The sequence below is a fragment of the Schistocerca americana genome, chromosome 11 (genome assembly GCF_021461395.2).
Source record: "Schistocerca americana isolate TAMUIC-IGC-003095 chromosome 11, iqSchAmer2.1, whole genome shotgun sequence".
Lineage (NCBI taxonomy): Eukaryota > Metazoa > Arthropoda > Insecta > Orthoptera > Acrididae > Schistocerca > Schistocerca americana.
The window spans coordinates 84,933,697-84,957,427 of record NC_060129.1 but is presented as its reverse complement, the minus strand read 5'-3'; positions in this window follow the sequence as shown (position 1 = coordinate 84,957,427).

The window sequence follows — 23,731 nt, the reverse complement described above, 5'->3', positions numbered from 1 at the left end:
TTTATTTTAGTGGATTAAATTTTATGCTTCATACAAGCAGACCTTATCAAAGCTGTAGGTTGCGCCAAGAAGATAATTTACTTGGATCTGCTATGACTTCTACAGTGAGGTAATACACGGATTTATCTGCATAGGTTATAGAGTTTTTCTGTGACTGACAAATCTATAAGTAATTCAGCACGTACCATTGAGGTAGCCATGCTGTAACTATTTTAAGATCAATGTAGCAAGGGTGATCTATCACATACAAATATTATCACACTTCATACCTTTGGCACCTTTGAAAATTTTTGGTTCAAACTGACAAATATCAATGATTCAATGAAAAGATGAATCATGTGCAATGTATTCTTCTGTAATCCATGCATCATAAGTTACTGATAGGAAGAATGTTTTTCAAATGATCTGCACTCTCGTGGTTTAAACTTATACAAAATGTTTAACATTCAAAAGGGTCACTGAAAATATGGTTAAACACATTGTTACAAATTCTGTTCAGATTCTATTCAGAACAATAATCAAACAACAGTTGCCTATGCACATCAAGTGGAATAGCACAACAGTAATGTAAAATTATTAATTGCATTAATCTCAAGAAAACTCATAACCTGTGCCTGTCTCACAGTAATGCATTCCTTACATTAAGCAATTACACAAATTCATTTTTACCACCCTACACGCAATAAATCAGGGATGCAAATGCTTACAGTATTCTCAGTTTACATACCTCCAAATTTAGTTCAGGATCCTCTTTGATAAAATCATTTGGATGACAGATTCCCAAGTTATCTTCAAGACACTGAAAGAAAGAAAAAACTCTCCATTAAAAATGCTTATACCCTTCTGTACTTATGATATGGCTCTCAATATTTCTTTTTTTTTATAAATATGATACAAGTTTTCAGAGATTACTATCACGTATACACAAAAAATTTAAAAAAACATATTTTAATGAGCAGCTATTCTCCCAACATGCATCTCCATAATTTCACACTGTGCCATAATGCACTAATTTTACACATAATCAGTCATTACATAGCGTACTTCATGGTGCTTATTGAGCCCTATCCTTCCTTTGGTAACCTGACAGTTTGCCCGTAGCAAGAAGAAGAGAGCGAGTGTGCTTACTCCCTGTGCATCAACATAGTAGGATTGGAAAGGCGGCGAGCCCAAGAACTACAATGAAATGAATACCCCTAGCTCCATACAGGCATTGATATAAGTCAATGGGGACAGCTGAAAATGTGTGTCCCGATCAGGACTTGAACCTAGGATCTCCTGCATACATGGCGGATGCTCTATCCATCTGTGCCACCAAGGACACAGCTGATAGTGTGACTGCAGGGACTTATCTCTGGCATGCCTACCACGAGACCCACATTCCCAACCTATTGTCCTGCACTATATTCATAGTGCCCCTACCCACTATACTCATTACTCGGCTTTTTGCCAATTCCCGTAAGAATTCGGGCACTGTTTATGCATCCACATAGAAGAAGATGGTCGAATAGCCAGTTAGCCCTTTCGGACATGTCTGAAAGAACAGGTACCATCTTCATATACCCAAGAACTACGAGTAGCACTGTCACTTGAGAGTCAAGCTGACATGTAATCAGGTGGCATTTGTTGCTTCTGCCTCAACTTACTTTGAGAGTTTGTTTACGGACTTGTGAGTGAATGGTTGAGAGTTGAAGGCTGTGATTATGAAGAGGTGTTGAGAGTTATAGTTACTGGTATTTATAAAAGAAAACGAACAAAACATGTCCACGTTTTTCGATGCAGTGAACCGATGTGGCTGAAGAAGAACTAAAGGTAAATATTTTGTAGTTCTCCAAAAATTTTCAAAATGGTTGACAGCAATTCCTCGGAAAGACAATCTGACAGTTGTTTTGTGTGCGATTCACAGTTCAGTGAGGAACAACAAATATTTATCGTCAGTAAATAAGTTGATATTGTAAGACAAGGGCGGTCTTTTAAAACCAGAGCGGCTCAGTGGTTCCTCGTGTATTTCCCAGTTTACTGAAATATGTGTCGAAAATATTACACAAAAGAAAATCGTCCGTCAAGCACTCGCTAAAGGGAAGCTGAGCAAGGAAGACAGTAAACAAGCTGCAGTTTCAATGTCTGCCAGTGCTTCTTCTGCTAAAGGAAAATGTAGGGTGCAGATCAGTACTGAACGGAGTAGTTATCACATGAAAACGATGTTGATGTGCCAGGAACTGGAAATCGTCCGATTACATGATAAATTAAGGACAGCAAATGCCAAAATCAATCTATTCCAGAAGCAAGTCTCAGATGAAAACCATAAGATGACTCAGTCGAATGTCCTACATCATTGTACACTCAGTAAAAACAGAAAATCATATTTGTCACTATGTTAAAGAAATGCCAATTTAAAAACAGCAAGAGAATGCACTATGTGTGTGACAATGAATTTACTCTGGATAGCATGCCCTTGAAAATTAGAAGCTCAAAGGATATAGACATGGTTTGAGGGAGGGAGGGGGGAAGGCAGAGGGGGAGGGGGAGGGGGAGGGGAAGTGTGAAGATGTTTCGTCTCTTTTCCACATGTGTTAACACTTCATTAATAATGGTAATAAAAGTAACATATGGACGAACATATGGACAAACAACCACAACAAAGTACTTCCTTAATAAACTGAAAATAACTCCACTGTACAAATATGAGCTCAGTGAAGTTATTTTGTCTACTCACACAAGAGAACTACACAATAAATGCTGGGGAGGCATAGTCTGTGTAAACTGAAAAGCAAGCAGCACTCATGCTGGTGGAATTTCCACTTCCCACAAGAAGGCTACAACTTCCACACATGACGACACAATCAATTTCACCTCTGACAGTATAGAACAGTCTGGAAAGATTTTCAGAGACTCTGTATGTGTTTCTTGTGTTCATGTCATTAGTAACTGATATCAGCTTTTCATTAAGTCTTGAAGCATTCTGTGGAAAATAAATGGCCTCCAGGCATGTCTGCAGACTGTGGTACTGCGCTCTTCATAGGCACATTGTAGACAGCTGTAATAACTTTGTGAGACAACCTTTGGCGGCTTCTTGTGACGTAGTGGGGTAGATAGAATGGGCAATCACCACCTTTATCTTCAGTTTGCAGACCTGTGAAGGAAGGAAGAGCATGAACATAATCTGGCTATCTATCTGTCCTTTGCTTCTACTCCCAATACCTCGCCATCATCCTGTTGCGCTTCCAGAACACGATTTATCCTGTAATATGACTGTATTACACTTATACTATAATGTAAACTTTCACGGCCAGAAATATCATGTCCATTATAATTATCCAGGCTATGCCGTGGTCGGTTGATAAATTCTGAGGTGATTCCCAACGTTTCGTCTCCGACTGTGGGAGACATCTTCAAGGGGGTCCGTAGCTTGATGGAAGGTCCAACACACACACTGGCTTGCTACAGTCAGGAGCGAGCCAGTGTGTGTGTTGGACCTTCCATCAAGCTACGGACCCCCTTGAAGATGTCTCCCGCAGTCGGAGACGAAACGTTGGGAATCACCTCAGAATTCATCAACCGACCACGGCATAACAGCCCGGATAATTATAATGGACATGTATTACACTTACATGTGGTACACAAATTTGTTTTTAAACCCTCCGTGTAAAGATAATTAATTTCATATAGTTAAAGCAATATTGTTAATAATCTTGTTTTTCTATTCCCTGAAATGCGGAAGCTATTAGTCATAGATGCAAAAATAACATTTTTAGCAAATTTCATGTAGGATTCTGTATGGGGAAACATTTTCAGTCGAAACTCAATTTTTCAGTTACTCAAAATAAATCGTAAAAGGTGACCTTTAAACATCACTGCCCCATCCCAAGACACACACCCTACCACACAGGATTTTTAGCATATTGATCAGGACACTCCACCTTGGCACTGTGCAGAAATTAGTGTCTACACGATTTTTTCCCCTAATCGAACTTCTTTGGGCTTCACAGACAGGGCTATGAAAAGAGAGCGTTCAGTAGTCATTAGACAAATGAACACAGCATTCCTTAGTGTATCACCATAATTTACAGAATTCCGTACTGTTTTCACAATTTCTCGCTCTGTCAAGACACCTGTTCAGTCCATGTATTGCATCCTCTATACTTTTTAGAGTTTTCTGTAAAATATTGTCATTACTGACAATCTAAAGCTTACAGCCCTGGATATGAGGGAGTCCATGATTTGAAGGTATTTGTTGTAACATTATCACTAGTTTTATAGCGTTACACTCACATAATATTTATATTGCCTTCTTTCATTTTTTCTTTTCCAACTTTTATATGGGGCTGATCTGCAATTCCCATGAGAACTGACCATCTTTATTACAGAAAATAGTGATGCAGATGGTGGTTTCCATTCATTATACCAATGATGATAATGCATTCATGAGGTGCAAACAATTATGAAGAAAGTATTTGATTGATCTGCAACCACTGCCAAGTGACTGAAGTTTCTCACTTCCAGGAGATCACTTGAGATTTTTGTCAGAACTGAAAAAAATATTCCAATATTAAATATGTCTTATGACATTTCTAACACATCCCATCGTTCTTCCTCTCATTAATGTGTTGTTAAAAATTGTTTTCAAATAACTCTCTCACACGAATTAAAGGTCTCACTGTGTTAAAAATAATGCGCCATTAGTTATAACATAACTTTTGTTGATGGTGTTTTCATCCAAATGCAAGGAAAAATTAAATCAATTAAGAAATTATTTTGTTCAGAAAATGAAAGCCACACAACATTCCTGTGCATATAAAACAAATTGGAATTTTCCTAACTCATAATGTATCAAATACAGATTTAATTAATTTTTGTATAAAAGCCAGGAATTCGAATTGTTGCTTGTAAGTGATTTGTAATGCTGTTTATATTTTGTCACTCTATACCAGAAAAAGCTGCGTGAATGGTCAGTCACATCTGGATAAGAAATCAAAGTTGTGCAGAGAGTGTCAACTTGCTGTAAACGTTCAGAAAAATATTTGTTTGTGTGTGTGTGTGTGTGTGTGTGTGTGTGTGTGTGTGTGTGTGTATGTGTGTGTGTGTGTGTGTGTGTGTGTGTGTGTGTGTGTGTGTGTGTGTGTGTGTGGTGGGGGGGGGGGGGGGGTGAATTCCTAAGTAACCAAACTGCTGAGGTCATCGGTCTGTTCAGAAATTTAAAACTGCACTTATATAGCACACTTTGATTCGCTGGTAAAATACTGGGTAAATTCAACCAGTACACAAAGGAGACTGTTTATAAAACATTTATACAGTCCATACTACAAGCCTGCTCAGGTGTGTGGCACCTACACCACATATGATTATCACAGAATACTCAACATATACAAAGATGAGCAGCACAATGTTCACAAGTTTGTTTGACCCATGTGACAGTGTCATGCAACTGCTAAGAAATGAGACACACAGATGCTTGAAGATAGATGCCAACTATCCTATAACAGCCTATTTACAGAGATTTAAGAACCAGCTGTAAGTGATGAATCTAGAAATATAGTACATCCTATTACCTATCACCTCCCCAGGGAGTGTAAGGACAAGACTTGACTGAACTCAATATGCGAATGGAATTGAAGAAGCCCAACTTACTGGTGTAGTAGTATGTATTGTCTGCCATATAACTCTCAGCAGATTCTGGAGAATGGATTTTTATGAGGACATGGATGTAATGCCCTTCACTCTTTTTCCATTTTCCCTTCCATTCAACTATACTAATACAACATCACCAGCTGTGTTATCATCTACGCATCGAGTATACTGAAAGCATGTTTGTTTCACTTGCAATCAGTAGACTGCACTGCTCGCCCACCACCCCTGCAACACCTCTAGACTCAACCTATGCTAGTCCATGTCCTCTACCCATATACCCTTCCTTGCTCTCACTTCAGCAAAAAAAAAAACACACACACACACACACACACACACACACACACACACACACACACACACTTCCCGTTGCTTCAGAGTACTGGCATGTGAAGAACTGCTCGCCAGTAGTCAGTAACAGTTAGGAGATACAGATAAAAGTCTAATTCTACCTCTTGAGACTACTTTTGTGTGTATGGATGGCCAGAGGCAAATCTAGCAATGCTGAGATTATCTAGGCACATTAGTTAACAATTCCCTTTGTGTATACCCAGCTTCCTCTTACTTTATCATCATTTCTCCTGACATAGTTTGGTGTCAAAACATACTTTGGCATTCAGAGGAAAAAAGTTGGTGATTGAAATTTTGAGGAAAGAATTCAATACAAAGACAAAAGCCTTTCTTGTGTTTGCCACTTCATCTAATAGCGTACACATTACACTTGCCCCCCATTTTGCAGTAATACAAAACAAGCTTTTCTCCTTTGAACTTTCTCAGACCCTTCCATAGTCGTATCTACGAAGGACCCCATACTGTACAGCAATACTCCAGTAGAAAGCAGGCAAGCATGGTGTAGGTACTCTTACTAGATTTGTTGCACCTTCTAAGTGGAATGCCAACAAAACACTTCAGTTCAAATTCCCACAACGTTTTTTATGTGAAGTTATGGTTTTTGTAATTTTAGTCCCTGGGTGTTTTGTTGAATCTACAATCATTAAATCTGTATGATTTATCATGTAAACCAAAATTTAGTGGAATTCTACAGTTCTGGTGTGGGGGACCTCTCACTTTCTATTGTTCAGTGTCAACAACAGCTTTCCACAGACTTCATGGCAACAATCGGCACAGAGCTGTTAACTGACAATTGAATTTAAGTCAAGTGATTACAGACTCCTTGTCAGGTCTTTTTTATTCCAAATATGATGGTATACATTACTACCATTAATTTATATATTGAGGAAACAACATAGGATAGAAACAAAGCATTTTATGATCAAGGATTCATACAGAAATCAATAATTTTAATTTTTAACAAGTATGAAGAACTGACATTACATAGGTTGGAAGAAATAGGTTTTCAGTGGAAATATAATGATAAAAATAATAAATGTGTATTTACAGTATTACCTAAAATTGAGACTTTTGTCTAAATATGAGCTTTAATGGATTGGAAATGTCAATGTACATAAAAGGGAGAAAATAAAGCAATATTTTGATATGGGAATGTAGAATGTGCCAAGAGAGCTATACAGCCGTACATACTGGGGGAACGGAAACCAATCAAAGTTAAGCATCTTTTTTTTGGAAAAAGTGTAGCAATGTAATGTAATTAGTGATAATGCCAATCAATAATGTTAGTTTAAGCAGTGAGGAAATGGCACAAGATATAAACAAATCATTTTATGATCCACAAGGATTGTTACTATTAAATGCCATCGTAGATTTCTCGAAGTATGAAGCATGCTTATTATGTACATTTGAATCGACAGGTATCGGTGGGCACTTCATGGTAAAAATAATGAACTGGCACTTACAGTATTATATAAATCAGAGAGGTCTGTCTACATTAACATCTTAATTCTGCAAACCACTGATGTGCATGGCAGAGGTAACGTCCCACTGGCTTTTCCCCATTCTATTCACATATGGAGTGCAGAAAGAACGACTGTTTAAATGTGTTCATGAAAGCTGTAATAAATCTAATTTTGACAAGACACATATGGGAGCTATACATATGGGACTTCAGCACCAAGTGGTTGTAATTAATGAGCAGCTACTCGCACACATTCAATGTGGAATTTGATCATCATATCAAAGCAAAACTTGGTAGCTGCATTAATGGGGAATTGGTTTACACTGGAAAAAATCAGTTCCAACTTTCGACACCCCAGTGCAAAATTTGACACTGTACACTGTTTGTCTGACACTATGACATACATGCTGTCATTTGACAAGCTGTAACATGATTGAACAGTGTGGCTATCAAGTGAGACTGTGGGCTGTTAGTGAAACAGTTTTCTGTGAAGAGCAGGAATTACAGTGCCACACTGACACAGTAAGGTCTGAGGAGAGGACCAATGTCATTAAATGGTTTAATGGATATGACAATGAAATTATAAAACGTAAGTGAGCTTGGTGCAGCATCTGGAAGAGGGAGGCATCCTATCTGGATGGAGTAGTTGATTGCTATAACTGACCATGTGGCCCATGTCCCAGACAGGGCTAGCATTAGTGTTGAGTCATGAGAACTGTTCATTCCACAGTGTGATGTGAAGTACCTGTACTGACACTTTTCTTGATCCCTGTATCATACAGGCATATTTTTGTTTGTCCTTTGCTTTGATTGGGTCAGTTTGGCTGGACCACCAGAGCACTCATTTGATGTGCTGCTGCAGGTAAGGTGAGTACATCATTTGTTTGCAAATTATATTTACAAGCCTCAAAGATGAGCGACTTATTTTCAGTTATCTGCGTGGATGCAGTTTACTTCCTAATTTATTGCATATCTGAATACTTACCAGGCATAGTCTAGTATCCTAATAACTGGGTAGTGTACAGTTTTTCCATCTTTTGTATGAATAGGGACTGACTGCTCTGTCCAGATTTGAGCCTAGTTGGTGACTCCTAGCAAATAGCTCCAGGTGGTGTTGGCTTTGGTCAAACAGCTTGAGGCTGCTGCCAATGGGCATCACAATGGAAGACTAGACGTCTACTATGTCCCACACATCCGCCCAATTGGTCCACTACTGTGGCCATTCTCTGAACTGCTTGCACTGGAGGTGACCCATCAGCTACAGTCGAGTAGTAGGTAGCTCCAGCAAAAGAATTTCTGAGGGGCTGATCAGACCCCAGATAGCACTACAAACAAGTTCTGGGTGCTGTTTGTGGCTGACAATATCCCTGAGCCAAATGAAGGCACTCTTTTCCAGAGCAAGCCATTCAGCCCATAAGGTCTGGTCATTCACAGAGAGTGGGTTTACCGGTAGTTGGGAGTTCCAACATTAGGGGATATGGCTGCCGAGGAGGGGAAGGAATCCATTGTGCACTGTGCACATATAAGGAGGAATTTTGGACGGCATTATCCTAAATGGGGAATGGGTGCGTCCAGATACCATGAAGAAGAAAGGGTGCCGCCAAGTGAAGGTAATGGCTCATGTTTGAACTAAAAAGATGTGTTGCATTGGATTGGAAGAGATTCTCTATGGCTTTGAGTGGCTAGCTAAAGTAGTAAAGACCAAGTCTCAGTTGCAAGATGAAGGCAGAGATCTGTAGCATCGTATACATAACTGACTGTGGTCCTTGGATACAGGGACCAGTGGATGGCTTGAATCTGAGGTCCAGATGGTTCTGCATCCACGTAGGCTGAAGATTCCTTGACTTGCACCATAGGGTGGTGGGTTTCTGGGTTCTGCTTAATAGGTCAGAGGTCCACTATACACAGGAAGTGGCTACACAGGAAGTGGGACCTGTGTGAAGGGAACTGGGCAGTATTTTTAGGTTCCTGTGGAAGGAACATGTTCTTGGAAACTGCTAGTGAGAAAGTTCAGATAACCAGCATATGGAACGGAATGTAGAACGATTTATTGCCACCAACATATATCTCAGAAGGTTTATATGGAGCCATATAGCCAGTCAATTCTCCATCATTCCAGTTGCAAGTGGGACACAATGTTAATGATCATTGGTGGCATAAGGTATCCTCCATCATGCACTATATGTTGGCTGAAGAAATATATATCTAGTTGTAGATAAATGTGAAGACTTGGGGACTGTACCATATAGTGACTAAAAGCATCATATATTGGCTAGCAGGATTGAAGCTAGGTTGGCTTGTAACCCTCTCAAAACTAACTCAAGGGGTCTGCTCCTCGGATTACTCAAAAGGAAATCACTTTTGACATGAGTTGGCATCGACTTGCCCAGAAGTCACCACACATGGTGCAACCAGTTAGGTTTCTGTTAATAACTTGCCTAACAAGATGATTTTACGTAGTTGGCAAGAGGGGATATCTTCATTGATTGAAGAGCAGCAACTTTATACTTCCAAAAGAAAAGAATAGTAACGAACAAAATTAATTTTCGTACACCACTTATTTTGTTGAGTGGTACTTAAGATAAGTAAATAAATTAGTGAAATCAAAGTGAAGTAGAAATTAGAAAATAAATGAAAAACTTGGTTTAGTTTAGAGAGTTACATACTGGCAAACAGCGGGCAGAGCAGAAGAGACAATGACCGTGAAGTCATCAAGTTCAGAAGCCATCGCCCTCCCCACATAAGCGGACGCTGTCGATTCAGCCGTCAGGGCATCGCCCGACCGGCTCACGTGTTTCTCAATTGTCATATGTGAGCAAAGGCCCTCGTCTACATTCCAAGAGCCAATGACCGACGTTAAGAAGATTCTTCGAGAAGCTTTCCAACGTGACCGAAGAGGCAATGACTGTGAAGTCGTTCACCTCCAGTGAAATGAAGTGAAGAAATACGTGAGACACAGTGGGCCCGATAAAGAGAGTAGCTGTAGTTTTTAGTCAGTTTCGGTGCTGAAGACCGTCATGCAAGAAGAGACTACATCGTACACGGACGCACCAAGTCCGCCGTTGCAATAGAATAGCAAGCAGCAGCCTCGGCGCCAGAAGACAGGAGTTAAAAGGTATATGAAGTCTGATTTTTATGTACCTGGGTGACTCGTGAGGACGCGGAGACGGCCTCCCATCAGCAGTCACCTGTGAGCTGGGATGAAGATCTGACAGCAAAATACTGGCAAGCGGGAGTCCATTTTTCGACACTGGCCTTCCCCCACCGCGCCACTCCACTGGCCGATGCACAATGTACACGGCCGCTTAGAGAAGAGAAACATTGGGACGCCACATCCAAGGTATCACCGTCTGATGCATGACTTCGCTCTCAATAATTAAACGGGCCACCTCACGCTGCGCGTCTCCAGTCAACTGGGCAAGACGGCGACACGAGATACACACCACCAGGAGTAATCAGACGCCGCCGCTGCCACAGCAGAAGGCTTCACAAACGACACAGCTGCCGCTCTCTGAGCCAGAACATCCAGTAAGCAAACAGTTGTACAATACTTTCAATAAAAGTTATCTTGTGTAAAAATGCTATTTCATTTTACCACATACCCGAGACAAGGAAGAACCCACCCTGCCTACAAGTTGTGAAGAGAGAAAAATTAATTTATTTAGTATTTTCACCCTGACATAATGCTTTAGAATCAAAGGCTCTTTGCAGTAATGCTAATCCTAACAATTCACCAGCATCAAAAGAGAAAACCCAGTTACATTTAGTGTCAGAACTATTACAATATATATTTATGACAATGTTCCCCAGTAAACATACAATCTCCAGTTGCTCACTACTCCCATCAATGTGAATGTTTTTTCCTGTCTGCCAGCCATGGAATGATGGTGGTTGGTACAGACTGGCCTGCGTAAACACACACGTGTATCACTTGGCACACAACCTGTTGTGGCATGTGGTACACCTCTGTGGCCATTCTGCTTCCCTTCACTATTATCTTTGAACTACACTCCTGGAAATGGAAAAAAGAACACATTGACACCGGTGTGTCAGACCCACCATACTTGCTCCGGACACTGCGAGAGGGCTGTACAAGCAATGATCAGACGCACGGCACAGCGGACACACCAGGAACTGCGGTGTTGGCCGTCGAATGGCGCTAGCTGCGCAGCATTTGTGCACCGCCGCCGTCAGTGTCAGCCAGTTTGCCGTGGCATACGGAGCTCCATCGCAGTCTTTAACACTGGTAGCATGCCGCGACAGCGTGGACGTGAACCGTATGTGCAGTTGACGGACTTTGAGCGAGGGCGTATAGTGGGCATGCGGGAGGCCGGGTGGACGTACCGCCGAATTGCTCAACACGTGGGGCGTGAGGTCTCCACAGTACATCGATGTTGTCGCCAGTGGTCGGCGGAAGGTGCACGTGCCCGTCGACCTGGGACCGGACCGCAGCGACGCACGGATGGACGCCAAGACCGTAGGATCCTACGCAGTGCCGTAGGGGACCGCGCCGCCACTTCCCAGCAAATTAGGGACACTGTTGCTCCTGGGGTATCGACGAGGACCATTCGCAACCGTCTCCATGAAGCTGGGCTACGGTCCCGCACACCGTTAGGCCGTCTTCCGCTCACGCCCCAACATCGTGCAGCCCGCCTCCAGTGGTGTCGCGACAGGCGTGAATGGAGGGACGAATGGAGACGTGTCGTCTTCAGCGATGAGAGTCGCTTCTGCCTTGGTGCCAATGATGGTCGTATGCGTGTTTGGCGCCGTGCAGGTGAGCGCCACAATCAGGACTGCATACGAACGAGGCACACAGGGCCAACACCCGGCATCATGGTGTGGGGAGCGATCTCCTACACTGGCTGTACACCACTGGTGATCGTCGAGGGGACACTGAATAGTGCACGGTACATCCAAACCGTCATCGAACCCATCGTTCTACCATTCCTAGACCGGCAAGGGAACTTGCTGTTCCAACAGGACAATGCACGTCCGCATGTATCCCGTGCCACCCAACGTGCTCTAGAAGGTGTAAGTCAACTACCCTGGCCAGCAAGATCTCCGGATCTGTCCCCCATTGAGCATGTTTGGGACTGGATGAAGCGTCGTCTCACGCGGTCTGCACGTCCAGCACGAACGCTGGTCCAACTGAGGCGCCAGGTGGAAATGGCATGGCAAGCCGTTCCACAGGACTACATCCAGCATCTCTACGATCGTCTCCATGGGAGAATAGCAGCCTGCATTGCTGCGAAAGGTGGATATACACTGTACTAGTGCCGACATTGTGCATGCTCTGTTGCCTGTGTCTATGTGCCTGTGGTTCTGTCAGTGTGATCATGTGATGTATCTGACCCCAGGAATGTGTCAATAAAGTTTCCCCTTCCTGGGACAATGAATTCACGGTGTTCTTATTTCAATTTCCAGGAGTGTATATGAATACATAGTATAATTATTTTCTAAAACATGGCTGTTTTTATAACCAGATTCTGTTTCCTACTTTAATCAGATTTTCAAGTAAGACTCCTTTATTCTGCAAATTGTAAGTTCTTCCAGTTGTGTTTTAAGAAATGAAGCATCCCAACAATATAAATCTGATATGCATGTGAACAGTACAATATCTATCTCACTAAATATATAAACATACACAAAAACGTACCATTTACAGGAAGTGTGTTTCTCACATGTGTGGTTTGATCTTTATCATGGGAGACTCATTGTTTCAAATTTCGTAATCTTGTTATCAGTATCACTGCAAATGACATTGGAAGTGAGTTACCTGCTTCAGTATTACATTATTTATAACAATTTTTTATGTGATAGATGATTTTCCCTTGACTACCTTAACACTTAATTTATTAATGGAGATTTTCATGTGACATTCAGAAGCCAACAACTCAAGATGATAGACATCTTTATGAAGATTCTCTTTATTTTCTTGAATTATTATTGAATCATATGGAAATAAGCAGGGAACATATGTCCAGAAATGAAGACGTTATGAATGAATTGCCAGTTGATTCAATGCACAAGAAATAGAAACAGATGTAAATAGAATGCCTGAAAAAAACTTCCAAACCTAATACTTCATTACAAACCACAAGGGACAAGAAAAAGGTAAAGACGACAGAAGGGACTGCTACAACATGTTGACCAGCAGAGGTGAAATCATGTAACACATGGGAGAAGAACGAAAGGAAGAATCATGTAATCCATTGTACACAATCTTTATAAAAATTTTCTTGACACTATTAATGTTCTGGGCACTGACATGTATATACATCACATGACAAAGTAACTTTTCCCCGTCCATCCTCTGTACTGTTTTCATAGTTTTATGTTCATTCTTGTCACTACTAACAAACTACACCAGAGGACATGAATGAGTATATGAAATATTTACGAAATTTGCAGTACTGCTGTTTGTGTTATTTGTAGTGACACACTCTAAACTTGTGTTGTTACGCCTCATTTTTCCTTTTCCCAAGTTAGATCTGAAAATGATCTGCTGGTCAGATCAAAACATCTCAATAATTTTGAAAATGGTGATCCAGGTGGTGTTTCCCATTCATTATACCAATGTAGGTAATTTTTTCCTGACACATGGTAGGTAATTTTTTCCTGACACATGGTAGCAATTACAAAGTTTAACCAGTCCATATACAGGAATTTTCACATGACTTGCTATGCCAGTTGCCAGTGACTGCAGTTCCTGACTTCCAGGAGATCATGTGGGTTTAGGTAATTTTTTCCTGACACATGGTAGCAATTACAAAGTGTAACCAGTCCATATACAGGAATTTTCACATGACTTGCCATGCCAGTTGCCAGTGACTGCAGTTCCTGACTTCCAGGAGATCATGTGGGTTTTTGTAACGACAAACTAACAAATTTTCAAGACTGAACATTCATGATTACATTTTTAATGCACATCCATTTACTGTTTTTCCTGTGCTTAACATGTGGATAAAAAATCTTTTTGCATAGATTTTTGCCTATATTTGTTATGAATGGTCTAATTTATAAGCATATTAAAGGTTCCATTTGTTACAAAATAACATTTTACATTAATATTGATAGGACATGACGTTTTCATCTGGTGCTCAGCTGCTGAATACGAAATTTACCTCTAATTATTGATCCAGAATACTGTGCCTTCATTATGGTGTGGTTGATTGGTTTAAATCTTGCAATAAACGTAAACCTGCAAACTGTTAAAGATGTAATTCACTCATTTTTCTGTCTGCCACTCTAAGAGTAAGCACATAATTTAGCCCACATGCAAGGTAAAATGGTAGTACTTACAAACTCATTTTGTTCAGAACATTAAACCTGCGCTTGTCGTAGGATAAAACATTTTCTTATCCCAGAGCAACACAAGGCTGTTCTCATTACGTTCTCGTGTTTATATTATGCTGTGTTAAGTCAGAAAAAAAAACACCACCAGAGAAAAATCAGTGTGGCACAGTTTAATCATTCAATCATAAAGCTAGGAGTTTCTTTTTAATTTTATCGATTTTTTCAGCTTCAAACGTGACTGTACTCAATACACTCGAGGTATATATCTGATACGCATTTAGTCACAATCTATCGCCTTTTATTCAATACACGATGTATTTTGGACACTGTGCGTCTATCTTCAGGTGTATGTCGTCTTAATCCATAGTTTATTTGTCCTCTTGAAATAGATTGAATGCATATTCCTGTCATGAAAAGTTTTAATGTTACGTTCCGAATTTTGTAGGCCACATACGGAAAAATTTGCGAAATAGTGGAAAAGATGAATAGTGCAAACTTACCAAATAATCCACGAAAAGCGTTTTTAACGCTTTAGTAACGGCATAAGTTTTCTTCTCCATCGTTTTCAAGCATATCATTTCATTTCATTTAAGAGGCAGATCCGCAAACAATGTTTGTAAACACTTCGTAGATGTTTTTCTACATGGTGTGGACCAAGATGCATTTATCATAGTGCTATAGATATAATTATTAAACAATTGACATATGCAGGAAAAAATTGACATACGCAGAAAGTAACTTTAGAACAGATATTTAAAATTACAAAAGAAACTGTTGCTTGCGATATCTGGTTGTTCATTTAACACCGAATCAGGTTTTTTGATTTCGTGGAGGTGTATCTCCAGTTGTTCTGACAGATCTAGGGTCTTACTATTGGCTTTATTATGTAATACTACCAAATTGTTTTCTAGATTGTTGATGACGTGGTTCGTTTCCAACATATTTGTGCAATGACTGATTCTTCAAATTGGTTGAGCCTGAATGCGTTTAGATCTTCTTGAAATCGGGTTTTAAAGTTCCTGCTTGTTTTCCTTACATAGTAGGCAGAACAACTGGGGCGTGATACCTTGTACACTCTACTGTTGTTTGTTTGCATATTTCATTTTATATTATGGATGAGTAAGTTTCCTAATTTATTATTAGTTGAAAAAGAAACTTACATTTGTTTCTTTGAAAAGGTTAGCTATTTTTTGTGAGATGGAAAACAGGTATGGGATACCAGCGAATATTTTCTCTTCTTTCATAGAGTTGACATTCATTGTCTTGGTTTTGTGTATTTGTCTGTCTAAATTGTCGATAGTTTTGGTTGTGTAGCCATTGCTGATGGCAATGCTCTTTATAGTAACTATCTCATTCTTAATGGTGTTTCCTTCTAGGGCAAGGTAGTGTACTCTGTATAGCATGGATCTAAATGTTGTGTGTTTCTGTGTGGTGGGATGAAATGATGAGTTGGCCAGTGTTACTTGTGTGTGTGTGTGTGTGTGTGTGTGTGTGTGTGTGTGTGTGTGTGTGTGTGTGTGTGCTAAACTTATGTTTTTGTTGATGGTTGGTGATTTTCAGATCCAGGAAATTTATGCATTTGTTGTCCTCATGTTCTATTGTGAATTTCACGTTTAATTGGAAAGAACTGAATACTGCTAGTAGTTCCTCAACCTCATTTTTTGTTCCATGAAATAGAAGTAAGGTATCATCAACTTATCTCCAGTAATATCTTATTTTACTTTTGAATCTATTGTTTCCTTTAAAGAACTTACTTTCCAGATGATTGAGAATTATGTCTGCAAGATCACTTGATAGGATACTGCCCATGGAGCAAGACCCTAATTCTGTTGATGAACTTTCCCATTGAATGTTCAGTAATTGTAAGACAATATTAACTGCAATGTGTCCTTGACTTCTGATATTTCTACAATTGACAATTTTTTGTGTGTTTTCAAAAATTGTCTATTGTTTCTTCAGTTGGTACATTTGTAAATAGGTTAGTTACATCAAAAGAGGCAAAATATACCAGCACTCAACAATACCTTGTTTCTTCATATACTGAGATTGTACTGCTGACTTCATCCACATTACCTCACATTTCTTTCTGGCAATAGACTGCATCAGGCTTGTTTTTGGTCTTCAATTTGACATAATTGACACGAAAATCACACGCTAGACATTCGGTGATTTTAACCCTAGCACTGGTTTGTGATTCCTGTACGAGTATACTGCTTTTAGTGCCTGGCTGGGTATGCTTTTAGTGCCTGGCTGGGTATGCTTTTAGTGCCTGGCTGGGTAAATTCAATTTAATTTAATCTATATTCAGCAGCTTCAAACGTGACTGTACTCAACACATTCGAGATATGAATTAAAAAACGCCTTCAGTCACAATTTATCATGTTTTATACAGTACATTATGCATATCAACCCTGTGGGTCCATCTTCTGGTCTTAATACATGATTTACTTGTTCTCTTGAATGAGATGAAATGCATATTCCTGTCACAAAAAGGTTTGATGTAAGGATACGAATTTTGTAAGCCAGACGTGGATAATATGTGCGAAATAGTGGAAAAGACAAATGTAACTGTTTCATTCTTAACTATTATTAAATTAGGAAACTTACTCATCCATAACATAAAATCAAATATGCGAACATACAAAAACAGTTGACTGTACAAAGTATCATGACCCAGTTGTCCTGCCTACTATGTATGGAAAACAAACAAACTTCAAAACCCGTTTTCAAGAAGATGTAAATTCTTTCAGGCTCAGCCACTTTGAAAAATCAGTCATTCCACAACACATGTTGGAAAAGAAACATGTCAACAACAACATAGAAAACAATTTGGTAGTACTGCATAATGTAGCCAATGGCAAGGCCCTAAATCTGTTTCAACAACTGGGGATACACCTCCACAAAATCAAGAAACCAGAGTTGATGTTAAATGAACAAAAAGATTTCGCAAGCCACAGTTACTTCTGTAATTTTGAAGATCTATTCTAAAGTTATTTCCTGCACATGTCAATTGTTTAATAATTATATCTTTAGCACTATGAAAATGCACCTTTGGTCTCACCATGTACGAAACATCTGTGAAGTGTTCACAAACATGTGTTTGCAGAGATGCCTCTTCAATGAAATGGTATGCTTGAAAACGATAGAGCAGAAAAAAAATGCTGTTACTAAAGGGTTAAAACGCTTTTGTTGGATTATTTGGATAAGTTTACACTATTCATCTTTTCCACTATTTCGCACATTTTTCCACGTGTGGCTTACGAAATTCGGAACCTAACATCAAACGTTTTCATTACAGGAATATGCAGTTAATCTCATTCAAGAGGACAAATAAAGCATACCACGTTTGAAGCTGCAAAATATGGTTAAAATTAACTTGACCAGCCAGGCACTGAAAGCAGTATACTCACACAGTAATTACAAAATAAAGTTCGTGAAAGCCAGTGCTAGTATTAAGTTCATCAAAGAACGTCTAGCGTGTGACTTTCGTCCTAATTATGTCAAAGCGAAGATCAAACAAGTCTGCTGCAGCCTAGATTGCCAAGAGGAAATGTGAGATAATGTAGATGAAGTCTCAAGTAAAATCTCAGTACAAAAAGAAAGAAGATACTGTTAAATACTGTTGCAACACGTATTTACAATTAGCTAATAAATTACACCATTAGAACTAAGAGCTGCTGAGGAGTATGTAGAAAGAACTGTAAATAAAATGCGAACTGAAATCACACACAGGCACCAAAAGAAATTAGAAGCCATATAGCTAAAACTGAATCAGCAGCAGGACACCCAACCACCCAACAAAACAGTTTCATAAAGAGTCGCAAACCAAACTGATATCACCTTCATGAAAAAGAACAACGTCTACTTAAGGAAGGGCTAAAGCACAATGTAGAACCCAGATTAAGTGCTAATAACCTAAAACATCTCATCGTACACACTAAAAAACCAACTGATTTAGCTGATCTTAACAAAACTGAACAGACTGTCCTAGCACACAACATGAAGTTATTCAGGAAAGCATAACTAACCATAACAAAATCCAAAAAACAGTTTATCAGGAGAGAAAGCTATTAAACAGCATAAACATGAAACCATATAACAACAATGCCACTATTCTGAAAGCTGACAAAAGCAATTCTGTAGTAATTATGAGCAAAGATGAATACATCACTAAAACACAAAGTTTCTTTTCTGAAAATAACATAACAGAGCTCAAGCAAGATCAAACTGAAATTGCAAAACAAAATCAGAAAAATGGTTAATAAATTCAATTTCTTCTTCACCGAAATTGAAGAATTCTCAAAATTATTATACAGAATGGAAGCGTGGACATTGAAAAAGAAGGACATGAACAGTTTAGAAGCTTTTGAAATGTGGGCATATAGAAGAATACTTAGAATTAGTTGGGTGTCGAGGATTACTAATCAAGATGTCCTAAGAAGAATGTGAAAGGAAAAAGAATTAATTAAAACTATTAAAGTAAGGAAGCTACAATATTTAGGCCATGTTATTAGGGGAGTAAATTACAAAATATTGCAAATAATACTAGAAGGGAAAATTTGTGGGAAGAGAACGAGGGGTAGAAGACGGACATCCTGGATTGACAATTTAAAAAATTGTTACAACTGTTCAACGTCAGAACTCCTTAGATCAGCCAAATCAAGATCAGAAATTGCCATGATGACAGCCAACCTTCTTAGAGGAGACGGCACATGAAGAAGAAGAAGAAAAAGCAGCAAAAACTTTCACTTTAATGAATCCCACAGCCCAAAGACAGAGCTCAACCCAAGACCCACAAATCCCAAGTTCCACTGAGGTCTACTGTTAATTCTAGGAATACACCTGCTTTCAGTGTCTCCCAATTACTGAACAAAATTCTGAAGCAGTACTATACCTTTGATAAAACATAGTCATGTAAGAACACAAAGGGATTAGCAACTAAAATTTTGCCTCTTTTGATGTAACTAACCTATTTACAAAAGTACCAACTGAAGAAACAATAGACAATTTTTGAAAACTTAAGAACATACAAAAAATTGTCAATTGTAGAAATATAAGAAGTAAAGGACACATTGCAGTTAATATTGTCTTACAATTACTGAACATTCAATGGGAAAGTTCACCAACAGAATTAGGGTCTTGCCATGGGTAGTATCCTATCAAGTGCTCTTGCAGACATAGTTCTCAATCATCTGGAAAGTAAGTTCTTTAATGGAAACTATAGATTCAAAAGTAAAATAAGATATTACTGGAGATAAGTTGATGATACCTTGCTTCTATTTCATGGAACAAAAAATGAGGTTGAATTACTAGCAGTATTCAATCCTTTCCGCATAAATGTGAAATTCACAATAGAACATGAGGATAACAAATGCATAAATTTCCTTGTTCTTAAAATCACCAACCATAAACAAAAACATAAGTGCAGCATACACAGAAAACACACACACACACAGATGTAACACTAGACAACTCATCATGTCATCCCACCACACAGAAACATGCTGCATTTAGATCGATACTACACTGAGTACACTCTTGATCTAAAAGGGAACATTCTCAAGAATGAGATAGTTACAATAAAGAGCGCTGCCATAAGCAATGACTACACAGCCACAATAATTAACAATTCAGACAGACAAACATACAAAAGCAAGACAATGAATGTCAACACTATGAAAGAAGAGAAAATATTCAGCAGTATCCCATACCTGGGCCCAATCTCACAAAAAATAGCTAACCTTTAAAAAAAACAAATGTAAGTTTCATTCTCAACTAATAATAAATTACTTAACTTACACATCCGTAACAAATTCAAATATACAAACATACAACAACAGTAGAGTGCATGAAGTATCATGCCCTAGTTGTCCTGCCTACTATGTATGGAAAACAAGCACAAACTTCAAAACCTGTTTTCAAGAACACCTAAATGCTTTCAGGCTTAACCATTTGGAAGAATCAGTCATTGCACAAATATGTTGGAAACGAACCATGTCATCAACAATCTAGAAAACAATTTGATAGTATTACATAATGAAGCCAATAGTAAGACCCTTTATCTGCCAGAACTGGAGATACTCCTTCACAAAATAAAAAAAAACAGAATCAATGTTAAATGACATGATTTCGCAAGCCACAGCTATTTCTATAATTTTAAATATCTGTTCTGAAGTTATTTCCTGAATATATCAATTGTTTAATAATTAAATCTTTATCACTATGAAAAATGCATCTTTAACCAAACCATGTACAAAAACGTCTGTGAACTGTTAACAAACATGTGTTTGTGAAGGTGTCTCTTGAATGAAATTATTTGCTTGAAAACGATGGAGGAAACAACTTATGACGTTACTAAAACGTTAAAAACGCTTTTCTTGGATTATTTGGTAAGTATACACTGTTCATCTTTACCACTATTTCGCACAAATTTTCCACATCTGACTTATGAATTTGTAACCCAACATCAAACCTTTTCGTGACAGGATTATGCATTTCCCCTTATGCAATAGAACAAATAAAGCATGTATTAAGACGAATTACACCTGAAGATGGACCACAGGATCCGAAATGCAGCGTGTACTGAATAAAACACGAGTGTAGGAATTTCTAATTCCTTTGTTGCTTGAGGATTCTAATCTACTACAAATAGAACATAGTTTACATTTTGTATATCTATACAAGAAAAGTGCTGTGCAAGTAGTCACATCTTCATCAGATTTCGTAGTTCTAAGATCGGCAACTTGCAGTAAATGTTCAGAATATAACACTTAACAAAAAATGTAGGATCCCACTACTACAGTATCAATGAGTCACAGCTGGAAATGGTCCACTCAAACAATTATGTGGATGTAGCAACTTTTAGGAATTTGAAATTCAACAATTACACAGGATTAGCTATAGGTAAAGCCAATGGCAGACATCAGTTCAGTGGCGGACTACAGGAAAAACACTGAGCCTCAAAGGAAATTGCTTACTAACTCTTACAACCCATCCTAATACGAATCTGAAGCATGCAGTAGTTGTATGAAACAGGACTGATAGGAGATTTTGAACATACACTATGAAGAGAAGCTCAAGTGGACACTGGTTAAGTTGAGCCATGCGACAGCATTATGGACATGCTAACAACTAGTCCTTGACCAATGGTGCAGCAAGCAAGTAGCTTCTACATATAAACCTGCATCTACATGATACGTCTGCAATTCACGTAAGTGTTTGACAAAAGTTCATAGAACCACTTCCAGAATATTTGTCTACTCTTCTACTTTCAACAACGATGTGGGGGAAATACGAACACTATCTTTCTGTGCAAGTTCTTTATTCTCTTATCATACTTTGGAATAGGAAGTTGGTGATTGAAATAATAGGAAGAGATCAAGCTACAAATAAAAACTGTTTTGTTTTGATTGCCACCCCAGCTAACATTTAATTTCCAGCTCCCTCACTTTGTGATAAAACAAAGCTTGCTGCCATTCCTTGAGCGTTCCCATAATGAGGACAGTGTAAGTAGTCCTCCACAAATGTTGCTCCTCCTAAATCTCTGCCAATGAAATGTGATCTTTGGTTTGCCTTCTTCCCAACACTTTGCATATTATGGTTGTAATACATATAATGCATATAGTGCACACATATTTTGTCAAGCTGTAAGTCTTTAAATTTGGGCGAATTTCGTGCAGTCATAATTTGAGTTTTTTTAGTACTCATGTAGGGGACCACACTTTTTTATTGTTTAGATAATTTTCTATTTTTCCACCATCTACATCTACATGACTACTCTGCAATTCACATTTAAGTGCTTGGCAGAGGGTTCATCCAACCACAATCATACTATCTCTTTACCATTCCACTCCCGAACAGCGCGCGGGAAAAACGAACACTTAAACCTTCCTGTACGAGCTCTGATTTATTTTATTTTGATGATCATTCCTACCTATGTAGGGCTCAACAAAATATTTTCGCATTCGGAAGAGAAAGTTGGCGACTGAAATTTCGTAAATAGATCTCGCCGCGACGAAAAACGTCTTTGCTTTAATGACTTCCATCCCAACTCGCGTATCATATCTGCCACACTCTCTCCCCTATTACGTAATAATACAAAACGAGCTGCCCTTTCTTGCACTTTTTCGATGTCCTCCGTCAGTCCTACCTGGTAAGGATCCCACACCGCGCAGCAATATTCTAACAGAGGACGAACGAGTGTAGTGTAAGCTGTCTCTTTAGTGGACTTCTTGCATCTTCTGCCAACGAAACGCAACATTTGGCTTGCCTTCCCCACAATATTATCTATGTGGTCTTTGCAACTGAAGTTGTTCGTAATTTTAATACCCAGGTACTTGGTTGAATTGACAGCCTTGAGAATTGTACTATTTATCGAGTAATCAAATTCTAACGGGTTTCTTTTGGAACTTATGTGGATCACGTCACATTTTTCGTTATTTAGCGTCAACTGCCACCTGCCACACCATACAGCAATCTTTTCTAAATCACTTTGCAACTGATACTGGTCTTCGGATAACCTTACGAGATGGTAAATTACATCATCATCTGCGAACAACCTAAGAGAACTGCTCAGATTGTCACCCAGGTCATTTATATAGATCACGAACAGCAGAGGTGCCAGGATGCTTCCCTGGGGAACACCTGATATCACTTCAGTTTTACTCATTGATTTGCCATCTATTATTACGAACTGCGACGTTCCCCACAGGAAATCACGAACCCAGTCACACAACTGAGACGATACTCCATAGGCCCGCAGCTTGATTAGAAGTCGCTTGTGAGGAACGGTGTCAAAAGCTTTCCGGAAATCTAGAAATACGGAATCAACTTGAGATCCCCTGTCGATAGCGGCCACTACTTTGCGCGAATGAAGAGCTAGCTGCGTTGCACAAGAATGATGTTTTCTGAAACCATGCTGATTACGTATCAATAGATCGTTCCCTTCCAGGTGATTCATAATGTTTGAATACAATATATGCTCCAAAACCTTACTGC